The following is a 12,515-nucleotide window of genomic DNA, read 5'->3' as shown; positions in this document are numbered from 1 at the left end:
GGTCAACACTTGTCAATGTCCTACCTGGTATTTCTTGGATCCCCTTGCAGTGGGTGTTTCTTGAACTTGGTGATTCTTAAACAAAATAGTTAAAAGTGTTTGATGACAGATTACTACTTTTGGGTCAGCTCTACCATTCAGGGCCCTAAGGCAGGTATATTTCTTGGGTGAGTTTTTTTTTTAATTTTCCTAACCATCAGTTTTCTCATCTGTTAAATGGGAATAACAATAGGATTGTTGGGTTAACTAAATGAGCCCATGCATGTCAAATCCTTAGCATGATGCTTGTACAGACAATACCTTGACAGATGATGGCTCTCATTATGACCATCTTTCTTTGCCTACACACCTAGACCTCTGATCAGTTGGTCATTGCATCAGTCATGCAGCCAGTTAACAAATACAGAGAGCCCACCATGTGCCAGGTACGATTTTAGGAACTAGGACTATGGTGCCAAAGAAGAAGAGATCTCACAGTTAGGGAGCTAATATTCTACGAGGGCAAGAGCCATCATAAACATGCACATTTAAAAATAAAGATAGGGCTTCCCTGGTGGCGCAGTGGTTGGGAGTCCGCCTGCCAATGCAGGGGATGCGGGTTCGTGCCCCGGTCCGGGAAGGTCCCACATGCCGCGGAGCGGCTGGGCCCATGAGCCATGGCCGCTGAGCCTGCGCGTCCGGAGCCTGTGCTCTGCGACGGGAGAGGCCGCAGCGGTGAGAGGCCCGCGTACCGCCAGGAAAATAAATAAATAAATAAATAAATAAATAAATAAATAAGATAAGATAAGATAATTCTAGGAACTAGAAGAGCCTTGATAAAATAAAACAGGGTGATGCGTAGTGAGGAAGGTGAGGCTGCTCAGCTGGCCCTGCGAACACAAGCCTCTTGGAGGAGGAACATTGGAGTAAAGACCAGACTGGAGATGGGGAGGCAACCAATTAGAGGTCTGGGGAATAGCGTTCGCACAGAAGGAAACTCAGAGTCCCTGCGACAGGAACAGCTTAGGGGGTGGGCATGGAGCCGAAAGAAGAAGTGAGGGGAAGAGAGAAGGGAACAGCAGTAGCTCCCCGCAAGCCTGGGGTCGTGGAGAAGAGCCAGCAGGAGGCCAAGTGCTGCTGAGGCGCCGCGGTGAGACAGCAGCAAGGAAACGGAACTGACAGTGGGGCCCCCAGAAGGGCGTCCGTGAAACTGGGCCAGACCCCGAGCGTGATATTTGGCAGGAGTTCTGGGTACTAAATGTTCTCTATAATTGGCAGGAATCAAAGGAGGCTCACCAGAGAGCCTCAACCTGAACACCACTGTCACTTGCTCTGGGGAAGTTGTGTCCTCACTCAGATTGCTTTAGTCCGATACAGAGCACGGATCACAGCCCTGGGAGAACGGTGTGTATTGATCTAAGTGCTTGCACTTTGAAGAGTTGCTAGAAGGAAGACTGGACCCTCTCTTCCCTTCAGGGGATACCCCGGATGGTGTTGGTGGAGTTGAGCACTGGTTCCTGTGATGCCACAATGTCTAAGCACAAGCACCCAGCAGGCATCACAGAAAGGCCAGTCACAGCCCATGAGCTGGCCTGAGTGACGATGCAAATGGCCCCCTGTGGCGACGGCCCCCCTGTGACGACGCAAACGGCCATGGAGGGCTCCAGGAGTGTTCAAAGAATGTGTGGTTAAGGGCGAGGATTTTAGACCGGGCACCCGTGGGTTTTGCCTGTGCTCTGGGTTCCACCACTTTCTAGCGACCTGGCTATCAGCAAGTTTCCTCAACAGTTTAAGCTTCCCTTTCCCCATCCGTGAAATGGAGATAACAGCTAAATCATAGGAGTAGCAAGTACACTGCACAAAAAGAGCTGCGCGTGGAGCCTGCCACTTAGTAAGCCCTCAATAAATGTCACTTGTCATCATTTATTATTATTTTTATTCCTCTCCCGCTACTACTATATTAAGAGCTTCCACCTATGAAGGGTCACCATGCTTTGAAAAGGAAGTGCAGGGACTTCCCTGGCGGTCCAGTGGTTAAGACTCCTAGCTCCCAATGCAGGGGGCACAGGTTCAATCCCTGGTTGGGGAACTAAGATCCTGCATGCTGCACGGCATGGCCAAAAATAAATACACAAACAAATAAATAAATTTGTTTTTTTAAAAAGAAAAGTTACTCAGAACTTAAAAAAAAGAAAAAGAAAAGGAAGTGCAGAGGTTGAAGGGTGTCCCAAGAAGGGCAGTGATCAAAACAATACTAAGAATCTGAAGACTGGAAGAAAAGGTTGGCACAGCAGGGGTGAGAGTAGAACCGGCATGAAAGAATGTTATCAACCAGCTTTTCAAGTATGAAAATCGAAGAACTATAAGATGGAAAGGGGGAAAAACTCATATTTTCTTGGCATAACCTACCATATGCCAAATGCCAGACTCAGGCCTTTATATTTATTACATGTATTTAACCCCGTTACAATCCTCTGAGACAATGATGATGAGGATGAGGATGAGGATGGTGATGATGGTGGTGATTCCCATTTTACAGATAAGGAAACTGAGGCCAAGAGACCAAAGTCAAACACTAAGTGATATGCTGCCGTCTGCCTGACTCCAATACTAATGCTCTTTTCTCTATAAGCTAAACCAATAAAGCCCCAGCAAAACCTATGTCATTAATTACAGAGATTGTGAACTCCACAGATCCAAGTATATTTCCCCAAATGTTACAGCTGCACAGTGGAGCTGTGACTGTAGCTTGGAGCAACTAATCCAGCCCAGGGAGACTGACGTGAGCAACTAAGTAGAATATTGGAATGATAAAGTCTCTTTATGTAACAAAAACAAACTTCCAGCAGAGCACAGAGGAGGAAGGATTCTTTCTGCAAGGGCTAAGAGTCATTAGGGAACAGGACAAAAAAGTCTGAGGCCTTTTACAGAAGCAAGAGTTTCAGATGAGGCTCTCTGGGTTGTCAGGTCGAAAGGCATGGGGAGGGCATTCTTTGCAGCTGGGGCACATGAAGCTCTGGTATGGAGGTGGGAAGGCACATGGCTTGTTCAGGAAAAGACTTAGACCACCCGGACAGGAGCATGGAACAGGGTTCCCAGGGGCAGAGGGGCTGGAAAAGTAGGGTGTCACCTGATGGCAAGATACGTTGCATGACAAGCTGTGGATTTTAGACTCTGTCCTATAGGCTTGTGACCAGCACTGCCACTTTCACAGTCATCCTGGTCTCCCCCTCCCTCCCCCCTACATCTAACAGGTACCCAAGGAAGGCCTGTTGATTTCAGTTTGTAGGTAGCTCATGGATCTCTCCCTGCTGCCCGTGCCCTAAGCAAGGCTCTCATGGTTCCCTACGTGGACCATTGCCATGGCTTCCATTTATTTATTTATTTTTTAAACTAGAGAAATCACTTTATTTCTAATAAGTTAATTTAATCTTTCTAGAAGATCCTTTTGAGTTAAGGAGTGGTTGCTAAACAGGGTAGAAAAAAGAATGTTCTAGGTATGGGACATGGCTTGTGAGAAATCTTGAAGTTGGCAGAGGAGAGGATAAAACACCATTCCTCTGTGCCTGGAATTGTGCTAAGTGCTCTGTGCAGGTTATTTCATTTTGCCATGGCTTCCCTTTTGTCCTCTCTGCCTCCTGCTCAGTTATCCTTCCCCACCGCCTCCCAACCCCACCCCATGCATCCTCCATGACGCTGACAAAATGTTCTTTTTTATCCATAAACCTGATCCCGGCATCCCGCCACCCAACATTCCTCCATAGCCTCTCAGTCACTAACAAGACACAACCTGTCCCACTTGCTTGGCTACCAGCGTTGTTCACAATTGGGCACCTGCTGATCCGTCCCACCTCATCTTCCATGGCTCCCCCTCCAGAACTGTGTGCTCTGGTAACACTCAGTTATTTATAGCTCTCAGGACACGTTACTATATTCTCCCTGCTTTCAGATTTTGCACATTCCATTCCATCGGCCCTACATATGACCCCAACTTGCCACGCCTTGCCCCGACGGAGCCCACTCCAGAGCTACGAAGCACTTCTTCCTCTGTGAGATCATCCCTCACGCCTCTGCACAGCCCAGGTGATCCTTTCCTTAACCTCTCTCTATACTTCACACGACATACCGTGAAATTAATTACACAATTATACTGAACTAAGTGTATGCAACTATGTATCTCCCCTCTTGACAATAAGCTCTCTCTAAAGGAAACCACTGTCTATTTTTTGACTTTATTTTTCTCGAGCAGTGTCGGTTCACAGCAAAATTGAGGGGAAGGTACAGCAATTTTCCATTTACTCCCTGCCCCTCCCCCACACGCAGAGCCTCCTCCGTTGTCAACATCCCCTACCAGAGTGGGACACTGGTTGCAATCAATGGACCTACACTGACACATCATTATCACTCAAAGCCCCTAGTTTACATTAGGGATCACTCTTGCTGTTGTACAACCTATGGGTTTGAACAAACACATCATGACATAGATCTACCAATATAGCATCGTACAAAGTAGTTTCACTGCCCTAACAGTCCTCTGAGCTCTGCCTATTCATCCCTCCCCTGCCACTAATCCCTGGCAACCACTGATCCTTTTTATTTTTTCGGTGGTTTGCCTTTTCCAGAATGTTATACAGTTGGAATCATACAGTCTTTTCAGAAACACTGTTGTTTGATGATTATATCCAGTGCCTATCACATTACCTAGCACGTAGTAGGTGCAAGCTATTTACAGAATCAATGATTTAGTCGATGTGTTTGGGGAAAGGATGTCCAGTGTCGGAGGCATGGCATAAATAATTAGGCTCTAAGCTCCAAAAGAAGCTGTTCTGAGCTGTTTTGAAGCTAGCAGACTACGAATGATTCATTCCATCTGCAGACCCCATCCCCAGGGCTAGCACGGTATTTTTTGTATGACAGAGGCTCAGTAAATACAGAATAAGGACATAGTCTCTGCCCTCAGAAAGTATACAGTGGACCAAGGAATGTTTCTGCAACCATGCTATTCCTGTCCTGCTTCTTCAGTTGTCCCCAGGAGGCCCTAGGACTCCAATCACGTGTTCTTTCATTGATTTATTCAACAAAGCTATCCTAGGTCAAGCTCTGTGTTGTGCTTTTCAACTGGAAACTTCTGGAAGGGCAAGGCTGTGGTCGGATGTTTGGTGCTGTATTGCCCGGGCTGAGCATCCCACAGGAACAGACCTTCTCCCTCAAAGCATTCCATGCCCAGTACCTTGGGGCCCCGGAGAGTTCTTCCTGCCCCTGCTTGACTATTCCAGCTCATCAGGCTTTCTCCACATTCTGGAGTCCTGTTGTACTCCAGCTGGAACCAGACAGTTTGGCGTTAATTGCACTCTAATTGTTTCAAGTGTGCTATTTTTATCTACCCAGTACCCTGCACTCTCCTTGCAAATGAGCCTGGTCTTTCAGTTTCACATTGCCACTGTGCCCCCAGCACTCAGTAAAAGCTTGCTGATAGATTTTTTTGGTGAGCTGTAATATGGATCTCTCCTGAAACTCTGTTGCTACTTCTACCGTGGCAATCCCCCTCCCCACTTCCAACACCTCCCACTAACTGTTTCTTCTATTGGTGTTTCCAACTTTTTGTTCTTCTCTCCCAGAGCAAACTTTATTTCACTGACCATGGAAGCTACTGAGGCTCTTTCTTTTTGCTACTCCTCTAAGGGCTGTCTTAGCAAGAAATGTTATTATGATCGGCTGCCTCATGATCTATTTTTATCTCTCCATTAACTGATTAAATACTTCTGGAATCTGTTCGGATGAATGAAGCCTTCACTTTGATTGAATTTCTATGTTTTCAGTTTTATTATCTCCCTTTGCAGTGCTGCCTTGGGTGGTGGGAATTCCCCTGGTCTTTTCTGTGAATACAGTCCAACCCTAACCAACGACAAATCCATGCCATAAAATATTTCCCCCTCTTTGCCAATCAGTATGGTGATCCAGGTCACTTATTGCATGTCTGATGACAAACAAATGTATTATCCGTTTGGTGACAGCTAATGTACAGATGCAAAGAGCAAATGATCTGAAGATGGAAATCCCTGCATTCAAATGATGTCTCCGTATTTACCATTATATGGCCTTAGGCTAGTTATTCAACATTGCTAAGAGAGCTTTGATTTCCTCATCTGCAAATGGGGTAATAAAAATTCATGATTAAGAGACCAGGCATGACACCGCGGTGAGAGGCTCGCGCACTGCAGCAAGGAGTGGTCCCCGCTCACCGCAACTAGAGGGAGTCCGCGTGCAGCAATGAAGACTCAACACTGCCAATGATAAATAAATAAATTTAAAAAAAAGAGACCAGGCATGAAAAACACTCAGCACAGTTCCTGGCACATAGTAATGGTTCAATAGATGGCGGTGTCTGTCATAGGTAAAGGGTGGAGGTAATTGATGATGTGGCTCCCTCACCAGGACGCCTGTTGCTTTTTGCCCCTTCTTGCAGGTGTCTGGTGCTCTTTTGCACATGCAGCACTTGAATCTCAGTTCATGCCAACCTAAACTTGAACCCAAATGAGTCTGCAAACAACTTCATTGCAGCACTTCAGCTTACAGAGTCTTCATCAGCAAAGCTGGGCTCAGAAGTGCTCAAAAAGCTGGCAAAGCTCCATCTGGCTGACTTGGCACCACAGGAGAACAACAGTGCCAAACGCTTCTTACCCGCAAAGGCTGCAGACGCTGCCTTTCGGGATGCAGAGCAGATACCACACACCCGGACAAGTTCCTAATTAACGATGCATAATCAGCGTCTTTCAGATGTGCATATGCTATTCTCTGCCCAGCTTATTAACTGCACTAAACCTTTCATGGCTGGAGATGGAGCATGGCTTATCAGAAAAACCTGTTAGAACCAGCCCAGGCTCAGAGCTCAGAAGATGCAGAAGTTCTGATCCAGGTTACCCCAGAGCTGAGGGAGTCCTAACACAGTTGCTCTCCCCCTCTAAGCCTCTCTGTGAGTAGGGCCACAGAGACCTTCTTCCTCTTAATGTTATTACAACGGGGGCAGTCATGACCATCTCTGGAAAAGTGCTCTGACAGGTGTAGGGACCCACACAGATGCACGTGACAATTACTCCTGGCCTCGGCCGTGGCATTGTTTTCTAAGCAGGAAGAGTGGTCAGGCTTAGGCAAAAATGATGTATGATTGTGCCTTCTAAGGTTTGGGCTTTAAACACATCACCCGTACCCGTGAGGAAAAGAAACCTCCTCCGAGGAGCTCCCAAGGGGCTCACCCAGACTGTGCATGCCTGTGAATCCAGGTTGATCCGACCCAGAAAACCCAGGATTCATTCTCCTTCCTTTCCCAGGCAAAATAGAATCCTCCTTGTAGAGCTCCCCTCAGACAGCTCCACCCTTTCTTTTCTGTTTCCCTCTCCTCCCTCCCCTGCCCGTCTACTTCACACCCCACGCCCCTGTTAAACTACACTCCCCTCAATCCCATCCTCTGAGACCCCTCAGCTTCCCGTCTTCAGGGAGGTGTAGTTAGCCTGGTGGAATATTCCTTGCCTGTTTGCCAGCTTAATACCTTAATACCATTCTCCTCCCTCCCCCCACCCCCAGGTAATTTAGTCATTTTAATAGGAGGCTTCTGGAAAGAATATGATACTCTCAAATCACACCGGAGATTACCTGCTTGGCCCACCTCCACTGGGAGTTGCCCTGAGCAACGGTGCTGATGGGAGCTTGAGTAATCATGGGAGCAAAGCCAGAAGTTTCACTGGGTGCACAATTCCTCACCGAGATGAACACAGAACAGGGTTATATGGTGGGGGTTATAGTCAGCAGAGACCGGGAGATGACATGGGTAGAGACAAAATCACGTTAAGTTCTGGTGTGTTGGAGCTGGAGAGCTGGCTTGACTTGGACAAGAGGAAAACAGAAGTCCCTTCTTTTGGAAAGGCTGCATTCTGTTCTTCCCCCTTATGCTCTGTCCAAAGCCTTTCTGGCCACAGAGGCGGCTCTTGGGGCAGCGAGTAGCAGCTGGCTGCTAAGCGGTAATTTTTTATTTCCCACCAAGTTCCAGGCAGGGAAGGGGCAGCTGACAGGGTCTCATCTGAGACTTTGGCCATGGAATTAATTGCATGAGAATGTTTATTCCACATTATAACACTCAGGAGTCATCTTCCAAGACTGCGAAATAGATAGTGCCTGGGAGGTACTTGTTTCAGCATATGAAGGATGCCCATCATCTAAGGGGCACCTTACTTTGCATTCCGCCTCTCTCTCTCTCTCTCTCTCTCTCTGTCACACACACACACACACACACACACACATGCACACACGTACAGTCACTTGACTACAGAAATTGGGAGCAAGTAGACAGTGGTCCATTGTCGTTAGACGCCACAGAGAGAGAGACAAAGATCCAGAGAAAAAGACTTTATGCTTTATAAATTTAGCAGGACGTCCTGTCTCCGCTTCCCGTCTGTCGGCGGTAGCTGTGGCTCAGCCCCTCTCTGCCCCCTTCTCGCTCACACCTGAGGTCTGCGGTGGGCCCTTCCAGAGACGGCTGCTCTGGGATGCTGAGTCGGGAAGCATTCATCTGGGGAAACGTTCTGAACCATTGCCTGGATGCTCAAGCCCTCCCCCTTACTGGGGTTGCCGTTACCTGGAAGATTTCATTAAAACAGGGTCCAAAATCTCCGTTCCCTCTGCAGCCGAAAAGCAAGCATTCCTGCGATATCGCTAAAGATTCTCTGGGTCCCCGCATCCTGCTTGTGCTGAATTGTTCATCATTCCTGTCTCCCTCCTGAGCATGTTGTCACCTTTCCTTAAGGACTCACTCCCACTGGGCACCGCAGGTCTCACCATCTCTTCACTCTTCAAAGGCTGCCACACCCAGGTGCTGTGCTGAGCAGGCGTTTCTGAAGAGTTGGGGCAACAGAGAGAAGGAACACTACAGGGAGGACAGTATATGACTTAAGACTGAATATTAGCTATTCCACTTTTCATAGCTCCCTCGAGCCATTTCTACCACCAGAAGGGTTTTATTTATTTATTTTTGGCTGCATTGGGTCTTCATTGCTGTGCGCAGGCCCTCTCTAGTTGCAGCGAGCGGGGGCTACTCTTCGCTGTGGTGCATGGGCTTCTCATTGTGGTGGCCTCTCTTGTTGCAGAACGTGGGCTCCCAGCACGCAGGCTCAGTGTTGCAGCACGTGGGCTCAGTAGTTGTGGACTGCGGGCTCTAGAGCGCAGGCTCAGCAGCTGTGGCGCAGGGGCTAAGTTGCTCCGCGGCATGTGGGATCTTCCCGGGCCAGGGCTCGAACCCATGTCCCCTGCATTGGCAGGTGGATTTCCAACCACTGCACCACCAGGGAAGTCCCCACCAGAAGGGTTTTACTGATGCCTTTTTTTTTTTTTTTTTTGGCCTCACTGCGCGGCATGCGGGATCTTAGTTCTCCAACGAGGGATCGACCCTGTGGCCCCTGCAGCGGGAGTGTGGAGTCCTAACCACTGGACTGCCGGGGGACACCCGCCCGATGCCTTTGGCATTTGCTTGTCGTCAGCCTCTTGCAGTGCAGCTGGACCTTTCCCCCTTCAACCTCTCCCCTTTCCTTCCAGTTAGATTGCCTCCCCATGCCCTCACAGTTTTATACATTTTTGGGCAGAACAATTTAGCTACTCTTACCACTCCCAGCCATATCCTAAGCCCCAAGGGACACCTTTTCACAGCCTAAAGTGATGCAGCAAGGTGTTCTCCTAAACCTGTGCTGTCCAATATGTGAATGTAAACTCATTAAAATGAAATAAAATATAAAATTCAGGTTTTTGCTCGCTCCAGCCACTTTTCAAGGGCTTAAAAGCCACATTTGGCTAGTGGCTACTGTGACTGACAGTACAGACAACAGAAAGTTCTATTGGATGGCAGTCTACCAAACCGAGACCAACTTCTCCCCTAAGGGATTGTATCACTGGCTGTTTGGATATCCCTTTCTCCTGCCTACCTCATGAACGCTTACTGAGTCCTTTTTGCTGTGTAAGGCACTTTTCATGTGTTGTTTCATTTAATGCACACGACAGTTCTTTAAAGTGGGTAGTGTTTTTCTCGTTGCACACAGGAGCCTGAAGTTTGGACAGCCAATGCCTACGGTCCATATTCCTACCCCAAGCCACATGCTTAGGGTTAGTGATGGAAAGATAATATTGGGAAGGTACATAGGGACCAGGCCAGGAGAGAAAAGAAGGAAGGAAAGGGCTTTGTCAACCACATATGATGTTTTTATTAAACTGTAGGAAGAATTTTCTTACACTTAAGGCTTCAGTCCCAAGACGGGGTTTTACTGAAAAGGAAACAAAGACTATTTTTCGAGGGGATGATTTTTACTTTGCTGTGATGGATGCCATTGCTTCTGGCGGCCGGCCAGGCAGAGAAACGTACGGAGGGAGAGATCAGAGCCCTCCTTTGAGGGAAACCAGCAGTGAAAGGAGACCGAGGTGGTTAAAGAACTACCGATTCTCCCTCACACCAGCTCCTCCCAATCCCGCCAGGACAGAATCGCCCCCTCCTGCTTCGGACAACCGATGTTTCAGCAGGTTGAGCCCGGAACGGACCCGTTTCCATCAGCTCCCAGGGGAGGACTGATGGTCGCGCCATCTGCTGGTCGTTTCTCATGTTGCAGCCTGCTGCTGGGTTCCTTCTCAAATCTAATGCAAAGTTTGGTCCCTAGATCATCAACGTCACCTGGCGCTTGTTAGAGGTGCAAATTCAGACTCCGCCCTAGTCTTGAATCAAAAAGTAGCGTGGGTCCTAGCTATTCGTGTGTTAACAAGCCCCTCAAGTGATCCTGGTGCACACTTGAAGCTTGGGAATCACTGATCTAGAAGGTCCGACTCCACCATTTATTCATTCATCAAGTCAACAATCTTTTTTTTTTATTGAAGTATAGTTGATTTACAGTGTTGTGTTTCTGGTGTATAGCAAAGTGATTCAGATATAGATATCTATATATATAGATAGATAGATATACACATATATATATATCATGCTTTTTCATATTCTTTTCCATTATGGCTTATTAGGATGTTGAGTATAGTTCCCTGTGCTACAGTAGGACCTTGTTGTTTATCTATTTTATATATATAGTACTTTGTGTCTGCTAATTCCAAACTCCTAATTTATCCCTCCCCTACTCCCTTTCCCCTTTGGTAACCGTAAGTTTGTTTTCTATGACTGTGAGTCTGTTTCTGTTTTGTAAATAATTTCATTTGTGTCATATTTTAGATTCCACATATAAGTGATATCACCTGGAATTTGTCTTTCTGTCAAGTCAACAATCATTAATGAGCATCTTCTAGATAAATATCACTCCCATGCACACACAGAGAATGTAGAATTTCTTTCTGTATCCTCACATCTCTGTTCATTTGGGAAGAGAAGCATTAAGATTACCCTTATTTTACAGACAAGGACAAAGAGAAAACAGGAGGCCCAGGACCACATACCTAGTAAATAGCAAGGTGGGGCCCCCTGCTCCTGTGTTTGTACATTAAAGCTTGGGATTATTCACCAAACCACAGTTCACCAACTTTTCTAGGTTGGCTTGTGGTTTGTTTTGGGGTGGAGGTGGGAGGGGAGAAACCTCCCCAAATCACACTCAACTGAAACTTGTCACACTGCCTACGATTGCTGGCAACAATCAGTAGGGTAGACGTTCATTTTAGTGACAAAGAGGCTGCCTGTCTAACTATCACTCGACTGTAACCTTGTACCTAGTGTTCCCTCTCTTCCATTGACGATGTGTGGCTTTATTGGGTGGGCTGTGATGGGGAAGGAAGGGAAGAGTTCAATGTGCTGCGTGGGTGCCGTCTAAGGGCACAGCTTAGGGACTCTCAGGAAGGCAGGAATTTATCTCCAACTGTCTAATTGAGGGTTGAAAGGGAAAGACAGTGGGACTAGACAGAAGCAGAAGAATGTTGAAGGGAAGGAAGAACAGAAGACCAACTCTGTCTCCACTTTCACAATTTGGCAGCCTCTGAAGCAGCCCTCCCAGCACAAGGCAGGCTGCTCACCAACAGCAAACAGTCGAGAGAACGTGTTTACGTGCAGGGCACTGCACTGTCAGCTCCCTGCCTTCAAGGGACGGGCTGCTTTGCAGGGAAGTAGAGACACAGGGCTTAAAAACATATAGACAGGGCTTCCCCGGTGGCGCAGTGGTTGAGAGTCTGCCTGCCGATGCAGGCGACCCGGGTTCATGCCCCGGTCCGGGAAGATCCCACATGCCACGCAGCGGCTGGGCCCGTGAGCCATGGCCGCTAAGCCTGCACGTCCCGAGCCTGTGCTCCGCAACGGGAGAGGCCACAACAGTGAGAGGGCCGCGTACCGCAAAAAAAAACCCTAAAAAACATATAGACATTCCCATGGTTAAAATTCCCTTGGCCATAAACATATTTTAACAAATTGCAATATTTTTGTTATGATAATGATAACTCTATGGAACATTTAACTAAATGCTAGGCAGTGTTCCAGGCTGGAAATGGGACCACCACCCAGGCCCTCAGCAGTGAAAACTCGAGTT

Source organism: Orcinus orca, chromosome 8, assembly GCF_937001465.1.
Source record: "Orcinus orca chromosome 8, mOrcOrc1.1, whole genome shotgun sequence".
In the NCBI taxonomy this organism is placed as follows: domain Eukaryota; kingdom Metazoa; phylum Chordata; class Mammalia; order Artiodactyla; family Delphinidae; genus Orcinus; species Orcinus orca.
Note: the sequence above shows the minus strand (reverse complement) of the source record.